This window comes from Scleropages formosus, chromosome 12 (assembly GCF_900964775.1).
Source record: "Scleropages formosus chromosome 12, fSclFor1.1, whole genome shotgun sequence".
In the NCBI taxonomy this organism is placed as follows: Eukaryota; Metazoa; Chordata; class Actinopteri; order Osteoglossiformes; family Osteoglossidae; genus Scleropages; species Scleropages formosus.
In genome coordinates this window covers 364,109-389,498 of record NC_041817.1, presented here as the reverse complement: position 1 = coordinate 389,498, position 25,390 = coordinate 364,109, and the positions used below count along the sequence as shown (strand labels likewise).

General features: G+C 40.0%; 1 protein-coding gene across 1 annotated transcript in view; it reads left to right on the top strand.

Moving 5' to 3' along the window:
- Positions 1-5,701: 5,701 nt before the first annotated feature.
- The window catches only part of b3galt1b (UDP-Gal:betaGlcNAc beta 1,3-galactosyltransferase, polypeptide 1b), a 77,426-nt gene continuing 57,737 nt past the window's right edge, over positions 5,702-25,390 (top strand). Inside the window, exon 1 of the mRNA XM_018741546.2 lies at positions 5,702-5,810. The gene's annotated coding sequence lies outside the window, so the exon portion shown is untranslated. The remainder of the gene's footprint in view (positions 5,811-25,390) is intronic.

The window sequence follows — 25,390 nt, the reverse complement described above, 5'->3', positions numbered from 1 at the left end:
CAGGGCGCAAGGCCAAAGGGGGAGGGGACACACCCTGAATGGGACGCCAGTCCGCCCCAAGGCACCCCAAGCAGGGCTTGAACCCCAGACCCACCACACAGCGGGCACTGGCCATGAAATTAGCAATAAAAAAATTATTTTACATTTTCGTGTATAGACATTTACTACAGAGCTGCACTGAAAACAAGAAGAACAATGTTGGTTTCACTTTTTCAGCAGAAGGAATCACAAACAAATACATACACACAAACCAACATACACAGGTGCTGTGAAGGCTTGTATTCATAGCAGAATGCAAGCACACATGCAAAGCAATGTAGAAATGCACTAAAGGTTTAATTTATAAGAACCAACATGCTACCTTCAGCAACAAAGATACTGTTCATGGTGCCTGTTCAAGCATCCAGGGCTTTGATGGTACGAGGCAGGAACATTTACCCCACTCTCCTTCATTTCATCCAGGTCAAATATAACAAATTCATGTGTTCAGTACCAGATTAAAGTTGTTTGTTTGTTTGTCAAGTTGTCACTTAGATCTCTGAGAAGCTTTTTTCAGCTATTTAAGATTACATTAAGAACATTAAATAAATATTCTTCAGCCACTAATGGTGGGCTATACTAAGAGACTAAAAGTAATTCCCCACTGTGGGCACGTCTTTGCATGCATCCGTGTGTGACATCATGAGGCATGTTGTGCATACAGGAGAAAAAAAAGAAGTAAAGTTAAATAAGATGTGTTTTTTTCCTTTTTCTATCTTCCTTTCTTTCTCCTGGATGGTGCGAGAGGGCGTGGGTTTGCTTCCCCCTCAGTCTGTGTGGAGTTTGCATGTTCTCCCTGTGTCTGTGTGGGTTTCCTCTGGGTGCTCTGGTTTCCTCCCACAGTCCAAAGACATGCTGTTCAGACTCCCCCATAGTGTGTGAGTGACACAGAGAGAGTGTGTTCCACTGATGTATGGATGAGTGACCCAGTGTAAGTAGTGTATCTAGCAGTGTAAGTCACCTTGGTGAACAAGGTGTGTGGGCTGATATCGCTAGAGTTCATTGGAAGTTGCTTTGGAGAAAACTGTCTGTTAAATAAAGAAATGAAATGTAAATAACAAGAAAACCTTAAAATAGCACCTGTAGTGCAATGAGAACAAATTTTAAGCTGTTGTTATTGTGTCTTCAAGTATCAAAAATGAAATTGTGCATTCTGAATGAACATGTGAATTCAGGCCCAATGAAATGCTCAAGTTTTCTTCCACAGAACAACTGATCTTGATTTCTACCAGCTTAAGTGGGCTCCAGCTCCCAATGTTTTTTTTGTATCTCAACAAACAAGTCATTATCCATGACTACAAAGGCAGAAGGGCAGGAACACTTCCCTCTACCACCTCCAGATTTGTTACAGGTGATACTAAAAAACTTAAGAGCAACACTGCACCAGAGCCACCTGAATTAACTACTAAACAGAAAGAGTATTCTGAGCAGAAGGATGTGTATGAGCTGAAATGACTCTCTATAAACCAAGAAGTTCAGAATATGAAGAGGGATTTCGTTTTCTTTTTTGAGTGGTGCAACAAAGATCTCAGTCAAATGGTCTGAAAAATGTCATAGGATGCTTAGCAGCCCAGGTATGTGTTCAAGAACTGTTACACTCTCATGATGTTGGTAACTCCTGCGAGAAAATACTTAGAGTGGGTCAATGTTCTGAAAGCAAAACTGCCGTGCATACGCTGGATGTCTGAGAACATTCTGATTTACTCAGGGATAAGACCACAGATGATGGCTGCAGATGGCTGTTTGAAACCAATAATACTGATTCGGTTGATGGCCACAGATGACGTTTATATTAAGTGTGTTCTTAGAATAAGACACTGAGAAAAGTAAGGAAAGTACAGCTGGAAGGTGATTCGACACACAACCTATTGATAAAATTTCAAAAAAGGTAAAGATATTAATGAAAACTGGATATTCATAGAGGAGATGCAAACTGACAGCATTTCATCTCAACGAATCTGTGACAAAATTATATTAGTACATACAGTATGTCAGTGTAAGTGAAATTTGAACAGGTAATATAAGAAGTGTGATATGGGTGAATGAAACCTATACTGTTGAGAAGATACAAGGAAAGGGTTTGAAACATGATGAAATGGAAAAAGTGAAAAAGAACAGGTGCTCAACAAAGGTATTAAGTGTGTTGTGTGAGTTTTTGAAAAACAGCGCCTTGGCAACATTAGAGATTAAGTTGGGTGCTGTTGTCCTTTACAAATAGATGCCACAACCAGGTTGAACTGACCTCTTTCCACCACTTCAATGGAAGCAGCGTGGAGAGGGCTGAGATAATAGTTGAAATAATCAAGGAGATCCTGGAAGAGAGGAGAAAATGAACTCATAGGGTATACTCACAGAAGCAAGTATGATCATGGGGATGTTGGTAGTGAAATAAAAGGGAAAAAACAAATCCTTCACTAAGATCGGTTGCAGACTGAATGAACAGAATGACGTAATACCCGATGATGTGCACCACAGATTTTCCTCTCCCACCACCACGCCCTCTGGCAGGGTAAAATTATCTTTCGCCTCCGCATTCACAGAGTTGGATTCTGTGCCTCCAAAGTCCCTCCACGTGTAATTCACAACGGATAATAAATTGACAGTAAACTCACTAAATTCTGGCCAATTTACATGGTTCCAAAGTTTGAGTCTTCAAAGCAGATAAAGCAGAACCAACTGTAGATGCATGACGAGTAGATTCTAGAACCATTATCCTATAAACACTGTAAGTACACACCCAGCATAGCGTTGCACATTCGCAACCCACCACATCCAGGACAGGCAATACAGCAATAACACAATAAGATGTAAGAATTGAAGTTTAGGTTTTATTCCTTTCCCTCTTGCATTTAAATATTTGTCCTATTCATTCACTTGTTAATTTATTCATTCTTCTACTTATGTTGCTTGCTAACATTTTTTCTATTGATCTTTTTGGTTATGCGTGTATATGTATACTGTATATGTACGTCATATGTGAGTATGTGTGTATTTATGTATCTTGTACATAACATAGTGCTGCAATTGAAGTGAATTTCCATCTGGGAATTATAAATTTTTCATTCGTTCGTTCGTTCGTTCGTTTGTTCGTTTGTTCATTCGTTCATTCATCTGAGATTCTCTGACAAGCTCCTTTTGCAAAACGTCACACCTGCAATACCACTGAAATCCCATGAGTATCTGCGAGAGGAGCTTCCTTATGAAAGCAAGGTGTTTAAGCCCTTCAGACTACCAACTTCACCTGCTGAATTTGCTAATACAAAGCCTGAATTGTTGCAAAATTTGATACCAATTCTGATGCCAATAATTGCAGTATTATGCACTGACAATTGCAGAGGAAAGACGGTGAATGCAGATGGATGTAAAAAAATGATTAAGTGAGGGCTGCTATTGTCTCCATGACCAGGTGCTTGAGGCTGTGGCAGATTCTATGACTAAAACACTCAGTAGGGGATGATGGTCCTCAAGGCAGGCCACAGCATTTGTCAGGCAAGGTGATAGAGTTCATTTACATTTATTCATGTAATAGCTGACACTTTTCTCCAAGCAGCTTACAACAACTTACTGTTTTATACAGCTGGGTAATTGTTATGACAGCAACTTAGGGTAAATACCTTGTTCAAGGGCACTACAAGAGGAGGTGGGATTTAAACCTGCAGCCTCAAAGGTTCTGTTGACTCAGGAAGGCAACTTGGATTTCTGGTCACCATCACAGAGAAGTAAATAAATTATCTGAAGCTGATAGACACATCAGAGGCAAAATAAACATGTATTATTATATAGTAATTTGCTTTAACAGTGGGGGGGCGCAGTGGCACAGTGGGTTGGACCGGGTCCTGCTCTCCAGTGAGTCTGGGGTTCAAGTCACGTTTGGGGTGCCTTGTGACGGACTGGCGTCCCATCCTGGGTGTGCTCCCTCCCCTTCCAGCCTTACGCCCTGTGCTGCCGGGTTAGGCTCCGGCTCCCCGCGACCCCATATGGGACAAGCAGTTCAGACTGTGCGTGTGCACTTTAACAGTTTTGCATCTGTATTTTGTATATTGATTTTTGACAAGTAGAAGTCAAAGGAATGGTATGCTCTGATAGTATTTATAAATGCACAGCATTGCAACTTATGCTCATGCTCTAAGGTCCAGAACCCAAACAGTGTGTCTTAAGAAGGGTATCGGGATTTGTCTATTATGTGTTTTATGGACCTGCTCGAACGATGAACCTCGGTGCAGGAAGTGGTAGGTAACAAACTAGGTTTGTTTGAGACTTAAATGTCTGCAGCTATGTCTCCTTCTCTTAATGTAATGCATTAATTGTACTTTTGCTCAGATGTATGTCGCTTTGGACAAAAGCGTCTGCTAAATGAATAAATGTAAATGTAAATGCAAGAATGTAGTAAGAACCTAGTTAACCTAAAGGAGAGACATATGAAAAGAGGAAGATCATACAAATCCCATACAGACTGTATGTTAAACTTTGTGCAACTAAATTTCTAACATTATTTCATCTAAAGCCTTCTACACTCACACTCATACCGTGCCTGCTGGCTCCTCCCTACTCACCTAACGTGCCACTTTCTTTTGTACAAGTTCCTTAATACTACCTCCCTACACTGACCTTTACTGGGGTCATTATGACACTTTTTTAATATTTTATCTTCAGGTACAGCATGCGCATCTCTATTATCTGAATTGGCCACTAGATGTAACATCAAAGAATGCTGTGAATAAACGCTGCTCCAATAAAGCTGTTCTGTTTCCTGCTTTTCGCTAATTACATTTTTTGGCACGACAACCAAATTGCCTTTTTAGGTTTATGCCTTCAATTTTATTGATCCTTAATAAACACACTTTTACAAGAACCCTGGATTCAGTACATTTATTATGGAACACTTGTGATCAGAGGTATAACAGGGAGATGTGTCAGCTCCCCATGGCCAAGCAAGTGTAATGTGTGCACTTTATTATTACGAGAACACACACATACAAAGAAACACAGGTGAAAATATGATACAAGTTACACCATTACTGTTTCTAAATTAATGTTATGGATCTGAAGCGTTTTAAACGGGAAACAGTACACTTTCTTTAAAAATTACTTTAAATACCTGCAGCTGTTCCTACAAATAATTTAAATTAAGTATTTAAATTTTAAATGTTCTTCAAAATACGTTGGAAACTGCACTCAGGTGTAGCAGTTCAGTCAGAACTGAAGAACACTTTTTTGTGCTCAAGAATGGGAACTTTTAACATCCCCCCGTAAAGGTAACTGACAGTGCCGGCCGTGCTTACATATCTTCATATTATTAGTAAAATCACAGAAATCTATTTCGCACCTCATCATGTTTCACTTTTCAGATAGGCTGTGCCTCTCTTCTATAGTGTTTAAATCACTGCTCACGGTCACGGCAAGTTTATTTCTAGTTTCTCTAAAACTACTTATGAACTAAACGCTTGCAAAGCCCTCCTTTCTTCCCGACACGATTTCGATTCACCAAGTAACTGCAAACTATGGGAAGGAATTTGTATTTTTTGATCAACGTCAATCTAGCATGCTATACAAATAGCTTTCTACATTTTAGTGGGATTGGCTACGGTTCCACCAGCCGGAGCTCCCATTGGTCTATTCTTGTGTCAATCAGAGAGGCTGTCCAACCCTCTGCTCCTGCTATCATGTTTCCTCGATAACCGTAGCTCCTTGTTCAGAGATGCTGATCAGGGGAACAGCGCTAGCATCAGTACCACTACACTGATCTCGGCGGGATGGAGGCGAAACCCCCGGTAGGTTCAGCATTTACTCTCAATATATCTCCCCCGCCTTCTTTTCCACCTTTCTTGCATGCTGACACTGCGCAAAAAAAGTGAGCGTGGATAAAATGTGCAGATGCTTAGACTAGTGTAACCTTCATGTCCATCTCTGTTTTGCGCTGAAAGATTGTTGCAGAGATCAGATCAGAGGTGTTTTCTCAGCACGTGAGACGCGCTGTGTTCCGTCTCGTGTCCTTCACGAGTCCGAAGTTGGATGAAGGAAGGGTGAAGGATGAAGTTTCCTTCTGCTGTTCACCTTACGTTCGGCATCCCTGTGTGTCCTCGGCAGGACGACGAGCGTGCTTCCGATCCGTCCGTGTGTGAAGAAAGACTTCTTTGCAGGGCTGCTGCACCGGGCGACACATATGATGATGATGATGGTAGTAGTGGCGTCCGTTTCTTTTCATGGTTCAGTTTACTCATTTAGTACTTGGCACAAACGAAGACGTTGACACACAGCGAGCGCATCGCGTGCTCTCTAGTCTTATTATTGTTATTATTGTACTAGTCCTGGATACCCAGCTCGGCTGCACTTCGAGTGCTCATACTTCCAGTGTGGTCTCAGTTAGTCGTTATTTGTCAGTCTGCACCTCCGACTTTTTTTAAAGTGTGTTTTGTTGCCTCTCTTCTCACTTAATTGAAAAGCCAGCACGGCTGACTCTGTCTGTGTTCGCGTTGCATAATTTAACCTGTTATTCATCTTCTGTGACATGATGATGCACGAAGTATTGATTGTATCGGGGACTGCTCTTTTCTTATTTTTTTTTTTTCCAGTGGAAATGATGAATGTTTAATTTATGTTTCAGGTATCCATTCCACTTTTGCATTATTAGCGTCTCTTGTTGCCGCTGGATCCTTTCCCTCGTTTTTTTTGTAAGCGCGTTTGCGTTCGACCCAGTTTAAACACCGCTAACTCGCATGTAATTTTTTTTTTTACTAATTCTGCATTTTACAGTGATTTAATTTTTGTTTTATATCCTTAGCTTTTGCTGCTGACATTTACTTGCGAAAGTCATGTATTTCAAAATGTGCCGCGTATCTGATCTCGAATCGTTGCTACACCGTTGCGCTGCCGAAACAAACACCAAGTGTTTCTGAATTATCTTATTTTGAATACTTTGAGGAGTATAAGTCGCGGTTTTCCTACAGATATACACTACAGTATAAATATTTAGAATGCAAACGTGTGTGTGTCCGACCGATTCATTGCTTATCTCTGTCCTCACTCAGAGCATGATTATTTTTCTACAGTCTGTGAAAGGGGAAAAAAACTCGTTTTGTGAAGTATTTATTATGGTATGGAACTAATATGTACTTACGTTTTAATTTTGTTTTAATGCTCGATGGAAAAATGAGTATTTCGACTTTCGGGCTCTTGTTGTTATGCATGTATAGATTAGATGGTGACACGGTGACACAGCGAGGAGTAGCGCTGCTGTCTCAGCGCCTGGGTGGTGCGATAGGATGTGGGTTCGATCCCCACTCAGGCTGTGTGGAGTTTCCATGTTCTCTCCGTGTCTGCGTCGGTTTCCTCTGGCTGCTCTGGTTTCCTCCCACACTCCAAAGACATGCCGTTCAGGTTCACCCAGAGTGTGTTCCACTGATGTATGGATGAGTGACCCAGTGAAAGTAGTGTATCTAGCAGTGTCACCTTGGGGAATAAGGTGTGTGGGCTGGTAACACTACATAGCATCCACTGTTAGATGCTTTGGAGAAAAGTGTCTGCTAAGTGAATAAATGTAAATGTATTTGTATGATGATTATTACATTTAAGATTAAAATATGGCTTGATAATCTTTGCTTTCAAGAACTTCTGGCTGCTGCATGGATTTTGTTTTTCACATATCCATGGGGCCATAGAAATACTGACAGGAACATTTGGCTCAGAATCCATTGAATGACATTGTACCAGCAGTAATAGGAATTGATTGCATTCACCAGTTTCTTTCACTGTGTGAAATGTCAGAAGACCACCGTCCAAAATTTACTGAGAGAGTATTTATTTTCTTTTTTTCACATCAGAGCTCTTGTATAGAACAATGAAAATTCATGTATTTTAGTTTAGCACGAGTGTGTCATATTACGTTATAGGGTTTATGTGGTGTGTAGTATATGCAACGAAAAGGGTCAACAGCAGTCTTATTGTAACATGGTAGACATGACATGTATTGCATGTGAGTTTGAAATATTCACGTTTTCTCACTTGTCCCTTCGTGCACACTATGTAGGGGGAGAGCTCAGTGACTTTGAATGGAGTATAATTATTGGAGCACCTTCTACTGGCAGCTGGGTGACAATTGCTGTTGACCTTGCAAGCGTGCTGCAAATAACCAAAAGTAAAGTCAGTCCCAGGGGAGACGGTAGGAAATGCATCATCATCGAAAATGAGCAGTCTGTGGGAGCACTGTAGTCCCTTCCACCCTTGCTCATTGGTCAGAACATGTGCAGAGTTTTGTGTGGTTGAGGAATGTTGTCCCGCAGAAGAACACGCGCACACACAGTCTGAAACCACTTGTCCCATGTGGGGTCGCGGGGAGCCTAACCCAGCAACACAGGGCGAAGGGCTGCTGGGGGTGACACACCCAGGACGGGACGCCAGTCTGTCGCAAGGCACCCCAAGCAGGACTTGAACCCCACACCCACCAGAGAGCAGGACCCAGTCAAACCCACTGTGCCACTGCGCTCCCGCTAGAACTGACATACTGTAGCACATCATAGAATTAAGTGGATGGCAATGCACAAACTACCTTTAACTGTGACCTTTCTTTATGATTCTTCAAGTTTTGCCATGGAGTTTTGACGATATGGTGGAGTGGCCCTTCTCCACACTCAGGACATGTGAACATGTACATACTTACTGGATGTACAACGTTTCAGCAGTAGGAAAGTCCTTCTGGTCCCATAAGGGAGTGGGACACTTTTTTCTAGTAGAGCCAAGAACACTCAATACATTAGAAATCATTGTAGGTAATGCATCACAACAAAATACCATTACAGTTGATTTCCATTTCATGGTGCAGCGTTCCTTCCTTGTGTAGAGGGGTCTTTCATGATGCTCAGACTCTACTTCTAGAGACAAGTGTTGTGAACAGACTGAGCAGTATGAGGACAAAGCTGCCATTCTGCTCAATGTCCCTAAGTCACAACATAGCAGTTCCACAGAGAATTTGAAAGAAATCTTAGACAGTCACCTTCAAAAGGCCTTATTGCTTCCAGTAAAGAGACATGAATGGAGGAATCATATAGAACGGTGGTGCCATATTCCCTTTATTTTACTAAGTGTGAAGTTTGGACCTTTGATGGTCTTTCATTAATTGAGTTTTTCTGTGTTTCTATAGATGCTTTGGGCAGTAACTTTTTTTTTTTTCCTTTTTAGAAGAACACTGACCAAGCTTTTTGCTAGAAGACGCATAGGTGTTGGCACACAAGACACCAGTGTTTTTACACAGGGCAAAATTTTTTGCATTCATTGAAAATGTTTGCGTCAGACATACAGAATATTTATTTCCTGACATGCAGTTAATAAACTGATTTTATTTATACAGTATAGCAAATTCATACAGTCAATGAATGTACAGTACATAGGGTAAAGACTTTTTTCATATGCTGTTTAGGTAAAATCTGAGAAGGAAAGGGAAGTTGGAAAAGAGAACAGAAAAAGATCAGACGACAAGCTAAAATTGACTAAGCAATTTAGCAGGTGCTCAAGTTTCTTTGTGGGGGGAGGATGTTTCTGCTTGCTGTGCACTATTAATCTCAGCTCTTAAATCCTAATTTCCCAGTTGTCTTTTGACAACACCTTTGTCACACAGGGGTTCTGAACTTTTCAAGGTATTTTATGAATAATCCATATTTCAGCTGACATATTCTAATTTGTTTTTATTAAACTAAGATTGTTTTTTTTTTTTCTTGCTGCAATGCACCTTATTTACACTTCAGTTATTAATTTTGTTCCTTATGTGAATGAATGATTCTAGATTCAATCAGCTGGCTGATTCTGTAGACTGATAGCCTACATGAAATAAACAAAAAAGGTAGTTTTCTTAGTTCAGATTCCCCTAAGGTTCCGTAAATCTGTAGAATTACAAAAATATTCTTGAGTAATTACAGTAAGACCTTGATGTTTGATACCACCTTGAAGCGGGTGTGCCATGGACCAGAGATTTTAATGATGGAGAATGATGTTGCGGGGAATGTAGACAAGTAATATCTGTGCTGGTTATGCAGTATCATCAGATAATATAAGAGCTGTGTAAGTGATAGGGTGTCTCTTCAGGGTCCAAACAGCGCATTCCTGCCACAGTGAGAAAGAGGAGTGTCAACATCAATGGCAAGCATTGTTTAAACATCCATGTTTTGCCTCACAGCACAGTATGCCTCACTGATGATACACCAGCACAACTTCTGGAGCTTCAAGATTTTACTGATACCTCCCCGCTTCTTGCCGGAGGCACTTTTAAATGAAAAGTAATGACTAAGAAAAAACCTGCCAAATATCGGTAAGGTTTTTTGCAACGTTGTACAGTATGGTTCAAAGTTTCAAAGTAACTGAAACTTGTGTTTTTTTAATGTTATTTTACTTTTTTGCTGTTTGTAGTGCAAAGGTTTAGGAGACAGGCTGGACCAGCTGAAGATGTCGCCAGAAAGTAAGGGATGCAATAAGTTCCCATCGTCATTATAAGCCAGGGGTCAGCCTTAAATGTGTAAGGAGTGTGTTGGAAAAGTTGTTCCTGGAATAGGGAGATACGTTTGTGGCATTGGTAGTGTAATACAATGCCGCCTCCTCCTTCTCCCAGGAAGAATAATAAATATGAGCAGCGGGCACTGTATTTTTTTTGACACTCCCATTTCATCTGTATTTCCGCCGCATCACCTACGGACATATGCATTATCACGCTGCAGAACATGCAAAAAATATACGGTAGGAATTCGGAGCACAATAAATACAAGATTAATATTTATTTGACATGATTTGTCAGTACTTCAGTCATATCAATTATTAGAGAATTATCAGGCAGTTAATTAGAATGCGTATAATAACATAGATAAGGATTACTGCTACAGTCATTAAAGCATTACATTTGCATGTGAGTGGGAAGGTAGACTGCAGCTTGCAGAGGGACATTATGAAAGCTTTACACACAATGCACGTATTATGCCACAAGCACGTTTTTTCTGAGATGGTCTGCCCTGCCCCACCTTGTCCTGCACCATGGGACATGGCATTTTATACAGCAATAGTCGTCACCAGAAGCGGTGAACGCTACATACGTGCCAATCCAGATTACGGTGTGTCTGGTCTTGGTTGGTCCTTGGTTGGTTGTCTCTTTGTAGCAGGACAAAATGCGAAAATCCTTTCCTGTAATCGTTTCCTATTCTGTTGAAGCAGTGGGTTGACAGCATGTGTTACCTGTTACATGTAGCTCTGCATATTATTTTACTTGGGAGTATCAAGATTTCACCATTTCATGTCTTAACTGTTTTCTTTTGCTCCAACCTCAAATTTATTTTAGTTTCACCATAGTATAAAGGATAATAAAAGGATCAGTAGTAGCCTAAGGTTACATAAAATTAGTAGAAATTAATAGTACAAATGTTTCATGATGGGATAAAAATGGCATTCTTTTAAGTACAGTATTGTAGCAGTTATTTACTGATCCAGAGGTAGGGAACTGGTCCTTTGATACTTTTTTTCCTCTTTTCGTTTCAGAAGTGCAAATAAAATTCAGTTCTAGTACCTAATGTTGGGTGAACAGAACCCATTACCTTCACAGCAATGTAACTTGGCAGGCACAGCTGGAAAACATGAAAGTGTTGTAGTGAATGAAATTTAAAATATTAATTTAAAATAGTATAGTACTCCATTTCTTTGGCATTCACTATGGATGTTTAAAATGTATTCAGCCCGGTTATGTGCATTAATCTATTTCAGTACTCCTTACAGCATTTTAGGTTATGTATTGGCATTAGATAGACCCGTCTGACTTTAGATGTGTGTAAATCCATTATCTGCAATTATATCTAGGCTCATGCAACTTTTTATGTCAAGAAAGAACTATTGTTCGTGTCATATATTGTATGTAATGCAGTCATATAGACTTGGGCAAGTTTACGTTCCCCCGTTATTTTTTTTTAGCGTTACTTTATTTTCATTTTATTATTCTTTGTGAAAATAAATTTAATTAGTATTTCTAATCAGTAATGTAAAATCTGTTATCATAGTAATATTGCAGCACTGTGGTCTTTTCAGGTATTTTTAGCCAAATTTTCATATATCCTACACTGTGATTTGCTCGGTGAAATGTCTGAAAGGCAGACGTACACTTCTTTGTTGACCACCCCCGTCTTTGCATACTGCACTTCATGTGATTGCAACTTTGACGTTTCTGTCGTCTTGCTGGCAGGTTGCAGCCAACAGGCGTGAGTTGAATATAGACTGGGCAGGGTTATGTAGTTTGGGATGTGTTGGTATGTATGTTGTGCAATGGCTTTTAGCTACCAGAGAAGGCAGTGATTACATTTTCTGTCGTTAATAACACTGGCACAACCGTTTTGACCATTTCTTCCATTGTCCATCATGTTTAGGTGAAGACACAGTGAGGGTTGTTCGCCTTCTGTAGTCTGTATGTTTGAAAGTGTTATCTAATCGAGGACAAAAACCCGACCCCCTTCATCCTCTTCATCTTGCTACATAACAGATTATTTACAGCAGGTACGTTCTGCTCTGTATTTTCCCTATGATTTAAAGTTGGAGAAGCTCAATGGATCCCTTTCTCACCACTGGCTTTGGCTACTTTCTTTCCAGCTTACCCCTTTAGTGACCAGGTTTCTTTTACTTGGTCCTGAAAGATGTCAAGTTATGGGTCCACACTAGCCATAGCTGGCATGGAGGCCCAAGCAACACAGAATGGCCTATTTTCTCTTGGGTGGCAGATAAAGCTCCCTTCCCCTTGTGGCTTATCTGTAATCAGCTGGCCACGTAAAAGACTGATGGCAGTATCGGGTGACCCTTCTCCAAGTGTTACGTCACCCAGTGAAGCCTGTGGAGTGAAAATAAGTTGGTGGCTCTCAGTGTACACATCAGAGGAGGTGGATGTATCTGTCCACCCCTCCTATGCTGGGCGTAGATGTTGGGTTTCATAGGGGACATGGAAGAACCGGGTAAATTGGCTTTGACAAATCTGGGAAAACACAATGAATAAGTAAAAGGACACAGACTTTTGTCAGAAGGTTGTAGCTGCTGGGAAGGAGTCTTCTGCAAGAATTGCTTTGGACTTAATAGTTTCAGCCAGTCAACAGCCCATTACTGCAACTTCATAATATGATGAAAAGAATTGAAGAGAAACTCTTTTCAGATGTATTTTTTCTTTTTTTTTTTTATTTTAATTTATTCACTAGTCTGTTTTAAAAAAAAAAAAAAAAAATGTTGCTGGGTGAATGCACCCAGCCTGTCCACCCAGTTGGCAGTAAAACACTCCAAGGCAGAGTAGGAATGTGGGACTGGACTAATTCAGCTTGCTTCTACAGTGTTTACAGCTTGTGTCTGGTGTTCCTCAGTGTCAGTTGTCAGTAGATAATGAATGTCGCATGTATTTATGTGAAGTCAGGCAACACTGAATAAATGTATGGAGACGTTTTTATTTTCACCTATTGTAAGTTAGTTTCAATGTAGGTTGAAATTAAAGTTATTTTACAGAACATTTTTATAGCTGTATCTGTGACTTTTATAGAACATACCCAGCAAAAAAAAAACTATGTACTTCTCTGTTTTGCTTTTAATGATTCCAAAGATAGGCAAGCTGGTGGCCAGGTGCGGACAAACACTGTGTATGCTTATGTGATAATCAGTCGACAACTGGCACTGAATAGGCTATGGAGACTATATGTATTTTCAGTATTTTCATTTTAATGGAGACTTGATTTTCATGTCGTTTCAACTTAAAATAAAAGTACCAATAATGCATTCAGGATGTACCCTCCATAATGTGTTGTGTATCCAGAAAAAGGCTCTGCAACACAGTGACACCTTAAATGAAGAGCAGTTGATAAAAATGGAATAAACAAGTCTTACAATAAATTGTCATTATAGCTTTAAGATTTTTGCATCACTTTACCTGTGAATAAATGAAGAAAAGAGTCTTATTAAGAATTTACTGACTCTGGTGTCGTGGGTGGACTTGTGAACAACTCAGGTTATGAAGATATATCCAATTGTGTTTGTAAATTGAAGACCCAGTGTACAAAAGCACAGGTACCAGTTTACCTTCTTTTTGTTCATTTTGTCCCCCTCCAAGTAGTTGTATATCTATAAACTGTATCTTGATTTATTCAGATTTCCCCCCCCCCCCCCCCCCAAATGTTTGTGGGTTCCTGTGTTTTAGTTCAGTGAAATCCTCTCCTCCATTCTCTATAGGTCTGCTTTAAGTCTATTTCAGGAAGAAAAGCAGTATGTGTCAGAACATCCTTTTGGTCCCTGGCGTTTCATCCCTGTCTCAGTCACGGATGATGTACGATTTGTCTGTGACGTGTGGGTGCCTCTGTTGTCCCCTCTGTGGAGAATGGATTGGCTTACAATGCAACAAATGGTATGACGCACTTCATCTGTCTTCACTGGTCTGACTCTTATCGTCCCAATCGTTGTCGTCTGAGCCCTGCCGAGTTGTTGCATAGTGTTGCTAATCATGACACTAACCCTGTTTGAAAGGTTGTGTTCCAAGGGTTTATATGTAGTCAGCAATCTTTGAAAAAAGCTCTTGTTAATAAGCATTAAAGCATTGTTTGCTTTTTTATCTCTTGGCTTATTACTTTAAAAACACAAGCAGAAGGTGTTAATTACTGTATTAAATCCAATTATGTGTTATACTGGATGACTGAAACAAATGAGATGCATTGTAGGCATTACCAATGAAAGGTATGAAGTATTTTTTTAAAACTTCCTAGGAATTAAAAGGCAGATGTGTAAAAAATTGTGCTGAAGACATATGTCAAGGCATTATTTTAATGCATTAAAAGCTTTTGTGAAATGATGGGGTATGAAGGATGGGAATAATACACAATGTCTAATCAATTAATTGCAGCTCATTAATAAGGAACGTATCAGAAAGTCCTGTAGTCGTGCCCTTTTTAATTTGGAAAAATGGGAAGGTTTCACAAGATTAAAAGAATATAATGGTGAATTATGCTTTTCACAAGTTTAATTTCTTGATGGTACTATAGTATTTTTGTAAAGTATCTTTATATATGGCAAAAAAAGGAGGAAAAAGGCTCAAACTGCAATTTACAGCATCTGTGTAGTTGTTTCAACTGTTGTGTGAGGACGTGTGGATTTTTTTTCTGTTTACAAAGCACTGACATATTCCAAACAAGGCACACATTCATTTTGTATTTCAGTTGCATTTTAGGTGTTCAGTGTATTAATGCTTGATTTCAGCTGTATTTGTTATGACTGAGGTTACCGGAAAGGTCTTTTTGGGCTCCAACCCCAGTGCCATATCGGTGGGCGGCCCTGTGTAACCCAGCTCCTCTGGTCAATTGGATCACAGGCCGAGGTCTATTGTAATCACACAGTGAAAACTCTACCTTTCCCTGTGGTTTTTTTTTTCCTCTGCCTTATCCTTACCTCTTTGTTCATTGACCCCAAAAGAGACAGCTTGGCATGTGTAGCTTATTTTATTACCGTGGCGGTTTGTAGCTTTTCAGACAGACATTTTTATAGGCTTTTTGCTGAAATCAGTTACTTGAGTGCCAAAGTGTTGCAGGTTTTTTTTTTTTCCTCTCTTTCTTTCTGCCACACAGAGGTTACCCTTGGGTTGTTACTATGCTGTGCGTTGATATCTCATTATCAGAGATGGCAAGAGAGAATTGATCTTGTGAAGGGGCTCCAGCTGCTTTTGAAACAAAACACCTTTTTAGTCTTCAGCTGAAGTGTCTGAATTTGAATATGTCTAGAAAGGCTGAGTGGAAATGTTTCTGGAGATGGAAACACGTCCTCTTTTCCCTGCCACTTCCCCCGTCTGTAGACTTTGAATGGTCCATTTCTCAGACATATTAAGAACCTCTGTAAGACTTGCACTGTCTTATTACTGTTTGGCGCCAAAGTTCTTCAGTCACCTTTGGGCCTCTGTAAAATGGTGTGAGCAGGTCGAATGATGAAAAACCCTTGCCGACTTCAGAACCTTCGCTGTCCGTCGAATGCCGACACGCTCCAGGTTTTCGCTCTTCATCCAGTCCTCCATCACTGTCTCAAAGAGCTATTGGCTGGCAGAATTGTGAGTCGGAAGATCTTTGGCAAAGTAAAGAAAGGGCGAGAAATAAGGAAATGAACATATTACTGTGCTGTTCCAGTTTGTTGTGAAGACTGGCAGCTTTCTGCTAAGCCTCTCAAGCACTCTCCCCGTTATTAATCAGAGTAATATCAGTCTTGTGATGTGCCAGGTTACTGCTACGAAATGGGTCCTGTTATGGAACCGTTGAGTAAGGATATTCAGTCTGAATTGCTCCAGTAAAAGTAAAGCTGGAAAAGTGGGGGAAGAAAAAACTTGTTGCTTTGGATAAAAGCGTTCGTTGAGCAATGTAACTTTCTCAGTATTGTTTTCTATGTTCTCCAGTGACATGATTTTAGTGCTGTGCTGGTAAGTTTACCAAGTAAGTTGACCAAGACATCAGATATGCCATACGTAATTTCCACTCATGTTGTCTGTCCACATATCACAATACAACTAAGAGAGAGGGTGACAGAAAACAGAAGCTGTTAATCTTGGCAAACACAGACATAATGAAAAACAACATTTAAGTAATGCATACATTTTGTTACTGTAAAATTTGGTATAACAATACTGAGTAGTGTAAGCTTAGAGGTTAATAGATAAGTCTGACTCTGAATTGTAGCCAAGCAGAAAGTATTGCAGCCTGGAAATAGATGGTTTTTAAATGGCGGATAAAGTGCAGCTTTGCTGCCCTTCTGCGCATTACCTCCACTTCACACATTGCCCACGTCTGTCGCTGCCCAGGACTTGATGTCAGAGAAGTGTCGTCACGTTACATTAATTCAGAGACGCAGCGTGAGCTATTGCTTACGGATCTGAAGAACCTGTTACATCTGTTTATTGCCAGTGTAATGTCCCACTCTGAGAGTTGTATACAGTTGTTTTTCATGTCGGCGTTTTTAAAAATAGTCTCATCATTAGTAAATTTTTAATGATGTATTTACATGTATTCATTTAGCAGACGATTTCCTGCATGTGTTCAGCAGTTCAGTATTAGTTAAGCTAGTAGAGTTCCTGCACAACGGCTACACAGCCTTCATACTTAAGATGTTTTCCTTTTTATCAGAATGCTTAAATTGTATTAATGATATAGCCAAGGTTTTGAAAAGAGTTGTTTCATTGTAGGGAAGCAAAGGCCATACTGGTGTGCCAGAACAGTAACCACCAAGCGTGCATCTGAAAGCTAAACGTTTGTCTGATGAGCTAGGAGTAATTAGCTAGAATCTGCTGAGTGTCAGCAAACGTAAATCCAAAGCGGTTAAAGCAATAAGCTTGTCCAGTGAACCCTATTAAAACATTGTTTTCATAGTTTGTATGTATATCCCTGTATAGGGAATTGTTAAGCTGGAATACTGAATTAATCAAGGCTTGTGTTTTCTTCAAAAACGCAACAGGTTCATGCAGTAGTACAATTTTTTTTTATAATTCATGCCATAATAGTATTGCTAATAACAGTAATATCAGTAATATTGTTGCAAAACTGTAAATATATGATGGGTGGATGTGACTTTATATTATAGCCTGCTTTGTAGTCCATAAAACCTTATGTAGTTTAAAAAAAAATAATAATAAAACTGAATTTCATTCTTGTCCTGCCCTGTTGAGATTGAAAGGCAGAGAGAGATGGAAGAGAGTGCTTATTTCTGCCAGGATCTCGCTGGTTTCCAGGCATATCACTTGGAGCCGATGTGTTGGAGTGGTGCGCTCAGAGGCCCGTTGGAGAACGTTATTAGAATCCAGCAAAGCAGGGCTCCGACTGGCTGCGTTTTGTCTGAGGGCTCTGCTACATCAGAGCTGTTTTTAATTAGATTGGCTAACCTTAGCCTGTCCAATTTAGATAAGTTGCAGTGCACAAAAAGAATTTGGTCCCATCTAGAGGGCTAAATTAATTTGAATACCAAATGTATTCCTCTCTTTTTGGCGTCCCGTCAATTTACTATAGATATTGATAAGTGCGGTTTGAGAGAAACAAACCTTGGAGCGAAGTTTGCTCAGCGCTCTGTACATGTGCTGCTCCTGGCCTTGGAAGATTCGTGTCAATGCGCTGGATGTATGTGTGACAAGTATGGAAACGATCATTGTGCCACTCCTACAGAGATGAGGCGGAGAGATTCAGGGTGGAGCGGTTTCACATCTCCGGAATACCCTCTTTGACCCTTTTGTTTCCGAAACCTCACACACCTGTTTGGTTAGGATTCAGTTTAGAATCTTCTAGCTCTGTGTTTTCAAGCAGCCCCTCACACTGCAGAAGACAGTGGCAGGTGTGTGGCAAAATATTTGATGGAATAAAATGTGTTACAGGAAAACATTTTAAGTTTTCCAAATATTTCATACCAGGTTTTTAAGCTAGGGTGAAATGAGGGCTCAGCTTGCTGTGGGAGGCTTTGAGTCAGCCTTCGTCTGTGTGAAGGTTGTGTGTTCTTCTCGTTTCCTCCGAATGCTCTGGTTTCCACCCACAGTCCAAAGACTTGTTTCAGGTGTCTAAATTGCCTTCGGTGCATGTGTGTGATTGAAAGTATGTAACTACCCTGAGATGAACTGCTGTACCATCCAGGATGTGCCCTGCCTTGCAATTTCTCCTTTCAGGACGGACTTTGGACCACTGAGACCATGCGTTGGACAAACGTTATTAATGATGTATGAATGAACAAGTGTCAAGGTTTGGACCCTTTTTTTTTTTTTTCTATTAACAACCTACTGTGTAAAGGCAAGTGGTTGCCATTGTGTTGTGGACACGTCAAGACGTACAGACAAGCCTCCACACGTCAGTCCAGGTAATATTGGGTATAATTTGTGTGATTCTATTAAAAGGTGAGTCATGCCCAGTTGAATGAGGTGGGTCCTTGACTTGTCCTTGTTTTGCTGGCAGCTGCCAGAGTTCACTTCTCTTGTTTTTGTTAAAAGATCCCACAAAAGCTGGATGCTGTGGCCAGGCTTTAGCCCCTCAAAATAACACTCCATCCTATTCATAAACATGTTTTGCTAATTTGTCACATGCACTCTGAGAAGGCCTAGGATACGTCCATCTGAAGTGGGCATCATTAATAAATTGCGTGTGTGTGTCTATTGCCATATCAGCTAGAAGAGATGTCGTGCATTCGGTTAGCGCTAGATTTCCACCCATGGACAATCTTGTTGTTAATGCAGCGTGCAGTGCAAATTTTAAACCAGGCAAATTGTTGGCTGTTCATCCAAAAAAATGCTTCTGTGAATACATGCTGTTTTTCATGCCGTGGTTGATTGCCATTTCATGATGACCACTGTATTTAATAAGCCCATCAGATGATCTGAAAACACAAAAATGTTCCAGCAGAATGTACAGTTTTTATTTAATTTGGTCTAATAATACATACACTGGCTGCAAGAGAATGAGATGTAGAGATCCCAGTGAATCATTTGCTGATCACAATGGGCACTGATCGCTTGCTCTGAGTACAAGTAGTGATTATAATGTACAGTAGAGCAGAAGTGAAATGGACAAAGAAGTATTGTAAAGAAGTAGAATTACAAAAAGGCTATTCATTTCAGTCTGAACTGTCATTCACCTGCAATGTTCATCTTTGACATATCCAGGGACGAATGGCTTTTAACTAGTTAAAACCGTCACCTTGTAATGAAAGCACCTGGGTTCGAATTCCTGCTTCCTACTGACTCTAAAGTGCTCCAGTAAAAAAATTAAGTAATTCCGTGTGCCATAGTATACAAACATAACATATTGAATTACTGTGGAAAAAGATTCCACCTAAATAAAACATTATTTATTAGGCAGCAGGTACAAGTGAAGGCAATGTAGACTAACGATCAAACTGAATTCCAGAAATTAAAAATTCAACTTGCGTATTTGGACAGCATCTCTACTGGTATGTTGAACTCTTATTGTCCAATGTTAAGTTTTAAAGGGGATTTTGCAGATGAATTATAGACAAGGTACTGTCTATTTTGTATTGTTTACTGTACGAATGCAGTGGAAATGGAATCTGGAGACATACTTACAACATACTTGATAACATGCTAGACTTTCACGCAGTTGTAAAGCATTCTTCTTTAAATGTTTTTTTTTAAATTCAGTTAATATACATATTCACACATTCAGAACATTTTCAGACATGGCCTTGCTTATGGAAAGTACCACTGCAAAGGGTTTCTCAGGAAACGAGAACAACAAACAGAAGTACCATATAAAACATGGCCTGCTATGTCTCTTTCCTGTGTAGAGATTTGAAGTAATTCAAGGAAAGATAGGAACTTATATCCAGCTCAGTAATGGTTCTGGTCTATCAAGTATATGCTGTAAATAAAAAGGAAAGAATGGAATTGCTCCTTAATTCAAAGGATTTACATGGGAGTTAGAGAAGTCTGTCTCTACATTTGAAGCATACTTTACTGATTGTCTGCAGGCAACGCTTGGTCCTTATTTTACCATCCAGTTTCCGTGCTGGAATTATTCCTCTTCCTAGGAGGGAGGTAGTATGTCGTATTATAGCTGTGGGTATAGCGCTGGTGAGGACTATAAAGAGTTACTCAGCAACTGGAATTTAAGGTTAATTTTAAACAATTTAGCACACCGACATGCGTCTTTTAATGACCATTTTTCACAAATTCGGATCAATTTTCCTGTTGCATAGTATGTCTTCAGACCATACGGAACACTTAAAAACATCTTAATGGACTTGTTTTCGGTCCCTTATTGGCAGTAATAGGTTTTACAGCTGCCAAATACTGTCAAGGGTTCACCTTTGAATGCAAATGTACATTTACCTCTCTGCAGCCCTTTAGTGCTGTAAAGAGACCCACTGCATAATAATGCCCTCATAACTTGAGAGGACCATTTCTTTTACTTTCAGAGGACAAATACTGTCTGTTGCAGACCCATATCTGTGATTAGCCGTAGGCCAACATTTTGATTGCATCTCAACAGCACACCCTTTTATCTTAATATAATGTTGATTTAATCGGATTGTGTTAAAAAGCACTCCGCTTATGACCCAGAAAATTGTGATGAGAAGGTATGATTATGATTTGTGGTCTGATAATGGCATCCAATGAGAAGCAGGTCCTATGAAGTTGGCATCTTATTTCAAAGTTAATAATGGATCAGAATAGATATGGTTTTCAGCTTATATAATAAATAACACTATTTGTTGCTTTTTTAAAATCACTTTAAGGGTTTTAGTTTCACTTTTAGGCATGTAGTCTCCAGTGTCCTTTGTCCTTATGTAAACTAAATACTTACGTTCAGAATCCCCAATGCATACATTACACACACACACACAAACACAATTTTTTTTTTTTTTCCCCCCCATCAATTGGTTCTCGAGTGTGTGTATATATATACACACACACACACACACACACACACACACACAAAAGCTGAAACTGCTTGTCTCAAGCAGGGTCGCGGTGAGCCAGAACCCAACCCGGCAACACAGGACACTTAGCTGGAGGAGGAGGGGACACACCCAGGACGGGATGCCAGTCCGTCACAAGGCACCCCAAGCAGGACTCAAACCTCAGACCCATGAAAGAGTAGGTCCCTGGCCAAACCCGCTGCGCCACCGCACCCTCCTACTTCTTGAATACAGCTGTGCAATATTTATTCAAAAGACACGACGACTCTTAACGCATTCAGCAAACTCACCTTTGGAAGAGCATAAACAATAATCTTTCAAAAACTGCGCAGTACCATTGTGAAAGAAATTTGTGATGCTGTGAGCTGCACAGTCCATGGAAGTTAATTAGTTTTATGAACTGTCTTTACATAGTACTCGTACTTACATGGATGTGTGTGTGTGTAATTCCCTGCTAGCTGAAGCCAGTTCTTGCCAACCAACAGTTAAAAGTTCTAAATGTCATTTTTCATTGTAGTACAGTCTGGGGGTTTCTTCTTGAAAATGTCCGTACCAGCCTTTAAACTCTGCTTCTCTTCAGTCTGTCCTTGAACTTTTAATGGCCTGTTCTAAAACGTGAAATCCACTCGAGCATATGTCCGAATTCACCCGGCACCGCACTTCCCAGGTGTGGTACTGGCTGTGGCTCAGCGCCCAAAACTCATGACATTAACGGGAATGGTGTGCAGTTCATTGGTCGCTCAAAGTATTGAATAAAAGCATATGGTTGTCCCATAAACCAGGATGTTACATGACCCCCAAAAATATGTAACAAGAAAACCCATATAACTTTATAGTCCTCCATTAAGAAACTAATCTGTTAGCTATTAATAAGTTGACCTGTAATATCAGTTTTGCAGTGCCTGTGTGGACTGTAAATTAGTGTCACATAATGCCAAAGAGTACTTTGCTATAATCTAGCACAGTTTTAACTTTCTGTGCATAAAACATGGAATCGGTTCATCCTGTTTTCAACAAATGGACATATCATAATATTGTGAGCCAAAGACCTACTGAGACAAAATTTTTTTTTTTTTTTTTTTTTTTTTTTTTTTTTTTAAAAACTGGTTTTGAGTGACGTTTGCTTTGGAGGCCCTGTGTTGCATGCAGGCAATTTTATGACTAAGCTTTGGCAAACAGTGTTAAATTGCCCTTTTATACAGCCTTGCTGTTTTTTGTGATTTAAACTGACATTGAGAGTTAAGTGCAGTTGTTTGATTTGACTGATGTTATGTTCACTGGACACCATCAGGAAGTCTTCATATACCTTGATGGTATTTAAACTGGAGTCTAGCCATTTAGCTGAAGGTGGTTTTTAGATGGACGGAATCTGACGTCGACTCTTCTCCCCTCTCTATTTGCTTTTTTGATGTCGCTAGGAAACTGAGGTGTGATGATTCTCTTGAGGAGATTACTTACAAGTCTATGTCAGATGCAATGTGAGTTGCTTCAAATCTAGTTCTTTTGTTTGCTGGAATAACAACGGCAAGGGGTGGTTAAACTTTTGGCAGAAAATATTGACGTACACATCCTTCATGAAACAGGGTACTGTATAATGAAAAATCACTATACAGCTGGTGGAAATGTATACCCATTTCCCATACAGCAACACTAATAACTTCAGTAACGGCAGCATTTTTGCCCATCACACAGTGATTTTATTTCTGTAGGTGTTTCACACCATCCTTACGAAGACACAGTAGGTATCCACACATGTGCCCTTAACTCCATATAGGTGTTCCCCAACAACATGACTACAATCACAGCTTTTTCACTGCTAAGATGCATGCAAAGCACTTGCTCGCTCACTTTCGTTTAATGCTTGCCCTTGTAAGGGCCGTTGCATTCTGGAGCCCATCCCAGAGTAACTGGGCACTAAGCTTGGAGGGTTACACCGTGGAAAGGAATAGCTACGTGTTTACAGTTTATTTCTAGAAGGACTTAATGGACCCAAGGTTTGCATCTCTCCTGCTGCTGTAGTACCCTTGAGAAAGGTACTTACAGCGTCCTAAAGTGCTCTGATGAATTTTTGCCGCTGCCTAAACGGGTAAATAATAGTACGTAGCTTAACGCTGTAAGTCACTTTCGAAAAAACATCAGCAAAATGAAATAATGATATTTCAGTTGTCATATTAGACACATTGGTAATCAGTGGTGGAGACTGGATTGAGACTAGTTGATATTGTCAGTGACAGGATGTTGTTCTCCCATGTTGACTTATAAATAATTATGCTTAGCATAATTGTTTTTCTTTTTCTTCAATGTTCATGCAAGTTTTTATTCCATGTTGACTTTTTTTCGCTGCTGTTGACTGACCTTTTCTGAATGGCTAACCAGGGTCCATTGTGAAAAATCACTTCTGTGAGGTTTACTGCACACATGTTGTTAACCTCCCTCTTACTTTGTCAGAATCATGCACTGAAGTAAATGGCCATGTGACTGGTATAAATGCCACTGTACTGAATTATAAGCATGCTGTAAGAAGAAAAGGGTATATGCCATCACAAGCCATTGCAGCAGTTTGTTATTATGAGAGCCCAAAATAAAACTTATGTAAAGTAAAACCAGACAAAACTCACTTTGTTGTGTTTCAATTTTTCATCATTCCTACAGTATCCAGCACATCGAGCAGACATGGAAACTGGAAAAAAGCTATTTTAATTTGGTTTATTTCGCAGTTTGCATTATTTAAAATGCCTCTTAGGCTTTTGTGTTGCTGAAAAGTGTTCAGTAGATTCCAGTTTAATGTATGGTGGCTCAGTGGGAAACATTCAGTAGCACTGTCTTCTCACAGCTCCTGGGTGGAGGAATCGAATTTGTCTTAGCTAATGAGTACATTTAAATAAGCGACAACATGCTGAGTGTAGACCCTAAATGCAGTAGTAATATGTCCACATACGAAACGTTGACGATTCATCACTTGGCTCCACAACGCAGAACAACTGCTTAACTGACTTTCCAGCAGTGGGTGATGGGGGTGGGCTGAAACCCAGCGTGGTCCATGCACTTAAGCAAGTAGCACAATTATACCTGGGCCACATGCTGGCAAGTAAATATCCTTCAATGCAAAAAGAGGACAGGAATAATTCCACTTTCCTTTTATCTCAACAATGATCATTGCTTTTTTTTTATGTAACAGAAGTCTTTTAATTACAATAGTCCACAAATGACCTGTAGTTTTACAAACTATATGGCTTCTTTTTGCAGTGACTTATGCCTTTATCTACATGAAATTGGCTACGCTGGTGTGCAGTGTGTACAAATTAAGGTGAAAATATGAACAAATCAACAGAAGAACAGATAACATACTGTAAATAATTGGTAGACCCCATGGAATTTGAAAAAAGGTCCCTTTGGGTCCTTAGGTCCCTGATGTTGTTTTTATAATGATTTTTCAGAGGTACCTTTTTTTTTTTTTTTTTTTTTTTTTTTTTTAATGCTTGATTCTGCCAAGGGAGCAGCATAGTGCATGAGAAATTGAAAACACATCCAGTGCCAGGGTTGCTTCTCGCCAATGACACCTCTTTGCAGCCATATTGAGCATCTCAATTTATTACTACTCCGATAGCTGTAGTGCTCTTTAAATAAAAGCTGTAACTCTCTGGGCCTGGCATTCTTTCTCATCCCAGGGTGCCTCTGAGAGGGTTTCTGTTTGGAGATAACCTTCCTGCTGTGCTCCCCTGCATGATTCCGCCACTCCCCCACAGCTCCGCGCAACTTCTAGCTAGCATGACCGCGGAACGCCCATAGCCAACAGAGACAATTTAACAAAGTACCACCAAGCTGTTACATGTCACAAATAATGGTGAAATTGAAATGGAACGTGTTTAAAGTTCGTCGTGGTATGTTTCTTGTAGGTGGATGTCCTCCAGGACACATTGGTTTAATTATTTATTTGGAT